Source organism: Macadamia integrifolia, chromosome 12 (assembly GCF_013358625.1).
Source record: "Macadamia integrifolia cultivar HAES 741 chromosome 12, SCU_Mint_v3, whole genome shotgun sequence".
NCBI lineage: Eukaryota > Viridiplantae > Streptophyta > Magnoliopsida > Proteales > Proteaceae > Macadamia > Macadamia integrifolia.
The window spans coordinates 450115-454827 of NC_056568.1; positions in this window are offsets into that span (position 1 = coordinate 450115).

Sequence of the window (4713 nt, forward strand, 5' to 3'; positions counted from 1 at the left end):
ATCGACCGGCTCCAGTGATCTGATGCCGGTTTTTTAAAAAGCAGTGAGGAGGAATCGACACATCACACACCAATGGTCAGAAAATGGTGGATGAGTGTTAGTTTAAACCCCACATCACATTATGTGAGAGGCACATGTTGGAATTTTTTTAATTTTTTTGGGTAAAGCACATGTTGGAATCTGAACCTATGTTTCTTTTTCCTTTTTAATTTAATATATTACTTTCCTCAGGTTATAATTGTAATTTGGTTATTTGAACGTTGGAAAAGAGTCAAAGAGCTGAAGAGTATTTTCGTGCCGTTCCATTGACTCGAATCAATTTTTCAGTCCATAGACTCACTGAGTCATTATCTTAGCATTTCCTAAAAAATAAAGAAATAAATAAATCTTAGCATCTCGTAAGTTTAGATTCTCTTTGGTATAATTTATATTTGTATTTATTACTTATTTTTAAGAAATTATTTATGACAATAAATTATAGATCACAAATAATAATAGTTTGGTTACTATTTAGATAATAAATAATATAATTAGAAATAGATTTGGCAATTCCTATTTACAAAATATATTCTCTAAACATGAAACTTCTATTGTATAAAACGATAATGATCCCCTATCGAATGACATGGCATGTTGCACAAACCCAAGGGTTGAGAGCACATTGGGCTGCTCGTCCATGCCTTGGGCTGCATGTCTAAGGGGTCCTAGCCCTTGAATCTACACTACATTACAGTGCGCACTAAAGAGGAGCCTGAGGATTCCAAGTCACAACATTTCATTATAACATTCAATCACACACTTTGTGGGCACTATCAATCTTCCCACTTCCCACATTGGCCAAAGTTGTAATGTTTTACGCTGCCATATATTTTGCCTTTCTCCGTGGCGTGCATTTTCCCTTCTTGAGCTATGTCTTTCGCTTTACCGGAAGTGCCAGTGACTTGAGGCTTGCACTTATTCAAGGTGTTGCAGATTAGCTCTCTGGAAGTGGACTAATTGGCATCTGATGTTGGTGGGGAAAACTTTGTTGAAGTGGAAATACCTTGGCTGAAATTCAGGGGAAGAGAGGCGGCGTTTTTGGCTCTCTCGTATTCTACCATGATTAATCTGTGCCCTTCTTTCACTATCACGTCCTCTCATCCATCATGCCATCCTTTGTACACATCCCACCTTCAAGCTTCCAATTAAAAGATTGTAGAAGCAAAGCCAACATCAGATGCACCATCCTCAACGCCGGTAACAACCTTGGACAGATCATTTTCCCAGCACCGAGCGGTATAAGCTCGAAATCTATGCGTCTAACATCAATCTCCGTCGATCCAAAGAACCTCTCTAGAACAAACGAAGTGGGGGTCGTCCATATACTGGGATCTCTACTAATAGCCCATTCCCAGTATGAGCTATCATCCTAAATTCGTAAGAGTTTTAATAAATAAGTAGTAGAACCTCCCTCTTTAATATTTTCCTATGTTTCTCACCTGCTCTGTTCAAATCAGCCTCTCTCACCTGCTCTGTTCAAAGCAGCCGTTGAGAGAAAACATTTTCAATTTCTGGTCTTGTACATCTTTTCCTTCTTCTTGCACTTCGATCTTTTCCTTTCTCCTACTTTCTATTAAGCAGAAACTACTCTACTATTTCATCTTATGCTTGTTCTGCTTTCGATTGCCGCCTTCTTCCCTTCTCATTCTGATAGATTTTGCGATAATAATGGAGAAAGAAGCTGCCAAATCAAGAGCAGCTTGGAGGTCGATCATATGGGCAAACAATATGGATTTTTATAAAAATAAACAAATTTACCAAATTACCTTTGATTTTTTACTATTATAACATGTGCTAATTATTAGTGTAGCGTACAATCACAAATAGCTTTTCATTAATTTGTGATTTATTCTGATTTAAAATAAATAAAAATAAGTGTAATAAATTATACCAAACAACTGTAAAAATATAAATAGGTTAAATAAATACAAATATAAATCAAACAAAAAAAGCCTTAGTTTTATTGTTAAGAAATGACTATAAAAATAACTGGTTTATATGCATTTATTATTATAAATTGAAACCGAATCATTAAGATAAACACATAAGCTAATCAGTTGATTCATTTGGTTTTATACATGTATTGTTATAAATTGAAACCGAATCATTGAAATGGGATTCGATTTCGGTTTCGTGTTTTTGGGGCTAATTGATTTGTTATTAGTTCGTTTCAATTTTTAATAATATAAAAAAGGAAGACAATGTGAAAAAAATAGACAGTGCACTGTCCACATGACTGATAAGGGATTTAGTTCAGGTTCGGTTTCACCAACTGCTCCAATTGGTTCAACTGCTTTTATTATTTGTTATAATCATTAAAAATAATTTAACAAAAAAAAAAAAGGTTACTTGGCATCTTTAGTTAACAAATCTCACTCGTTTAGAGTGGTTGTAGATCACCAAAACAAGCAAACAATGGTGGTTGTAGATCAGCTCAACCATAGGGTGGTCATTGAGCAACTAGTGCGCTCATAGAGTTGCACCACATGGATGGGGATTATTTAGTATGTCCTATTGCAACTTTTTCATTCATCAAGATACTATAGTGCTATCCAAAAAAAAAAGAAAAAAGATACTATAGTGGATGATTGAATAATCTAATACTATAAATAATCATAAGAAAAAATCCTTTCATAACATTGAATTCTATTTCTCAATGATATCCCATGATGGAGACAATTAGTTGAATCCTCTTAAACCATTTTAGAGAAGTTCATTCCGAGGGGACTGGGTGCCTAGTTGGGCTCTATGGGTGAGATTTATTTTTTATTTTTTTATTTTATTTATTATCATTTTTTTATTTTTTTATTTTTTTTTGGGTGGAGGGGTGTGTGCAATGCTACAAAGCTTGCAATTTTGTAGAGGGAGATCTTGAAATCGAAACCATATACCAAGTGTGCCAACATTAGGGTAGGTGCTATCACTAGAGCAATTTTAGTGTCCGCGATTCTTTAATATGTTATTTTCATAAAGTAAGTCGGACTTTACTTCTTGTAATCCACATCACATTTTTTTTTTTTTTTTTCCGGTGCAATCCACATCACTTGAAAAAGACCCTGATTTAAAGTTTTAGGTTTGGAGTCCTTGTGCCTAATTCTGATTAAAATTTAAAAAATCATTCTCTTGTAAAAAAAATAGTTTAAGCATGTATTCTTCCGTAGCTATGAGTTTTAATCCTTTATTTTACTACTTAATTGAATCCATTAATTGAAGCTTGACATGTGAGAAAATAATGTATCTATTACCTAGTTCATACAATTTCAATCCAATTCATGTAAAAGTTAAGGTGATATTTAATGATGGCAGCAAATAACATATCCTTTCTATTTTTCGGTGCTTTATCATCATATTTTGACATCTTATTGTTTTTTAACTCCCCACCAAACTATAACCATTTAACTTTCTAAGCAAATAACATTATTTTTTATATTTATTATTAGTTTTAATTGGGTAGTTATCTATGCAACAATGTAATGTGATGTTTTCAAAAATCAAAAGACAAAACTTAGTCATATTTTAATAATATCTGAAATATTGGTACACATGCATGAATATACATAGAGTGCATATTAATACAAAAGGGTATTTGATTGAATTAGACTTTGAAATTTGAAATGTAACTAATCTAGACCATGTTGTTTCTATTCAATAATAGGAATGAACATATTATTTGTACATGTGGTATAATAAATGCCTTGTGACAATTGGAAAAATAATAAACCCTTGTGGCAATGATAATTCATCTTTTTAATTTTAATACTAATTACCCAATCATAATGCCCAAATCTTTCCAAACTTGTATTTTTATCAAGAAGAATAAAAGTACAATCATCAATTAAGTTTTTCTTCATTAATGGATATGATATTATATTATGATTAGATTATAGATTTATCATTAACTTCCACCCCTTTATTATTTATAATATGAGATAAATTTTTTTTTTAATCCAATCAAAAGGACAGATGGGATGGAAAAAGAGATGCTCTCTTCACCATGGGTGTAGATAAATTAGATCCATCATGATATACTGCAAGAGAGTTCTCTAACCATGTAACATAGAGGAGTGCACATGAAAAGGCAACGAGGTCAATTCATTTAAGGAGAGGGATGAACAAAGTGGGTGCTAACATACCCTCTCCTTGATCACAAAATCTTCTATAGAGAGAAAAGAATAATAATCAGGAAAAATGATGTGAAAGACATGAAATAGCAGAGGAGTTGGCATAGAGTGGCCCTAGCCCTAAATATTTTTGGGCTCAGGTCGAGCTGGGCTGGGCCATGGTGCTGGACTAATGTTGGCCACGCCTAACCTTTACATATGTTGAGCTAGGCCAGGCTTGGCCCTAGACTTTTTGGGCTAAGCCCAACATCAGCTGATCGGGCCTCAAACTGGCCTGCCCCAAGTTTATTTGACTCTTCCTCATCATAAATACACTTCTAACTCAGGATCACTCTTGCATTGGGGATAATTACAAAACAGGCCTAAAAGTCTCACTCTCTGCTTATGAGAGGGATTGAGTTGTTCAGTTACAAAGCCTAGCCAGTAGATTGCATGCTCCCTCTTATCTTCACTTTGTGCCTTAAGGCACTTCCACTTCACACCACCTCCATTCTTTTTAAGGGTGAGGGTTTATACGATGCACTGAGTAATTAGCAAAAAAAAAAAAAAAAAA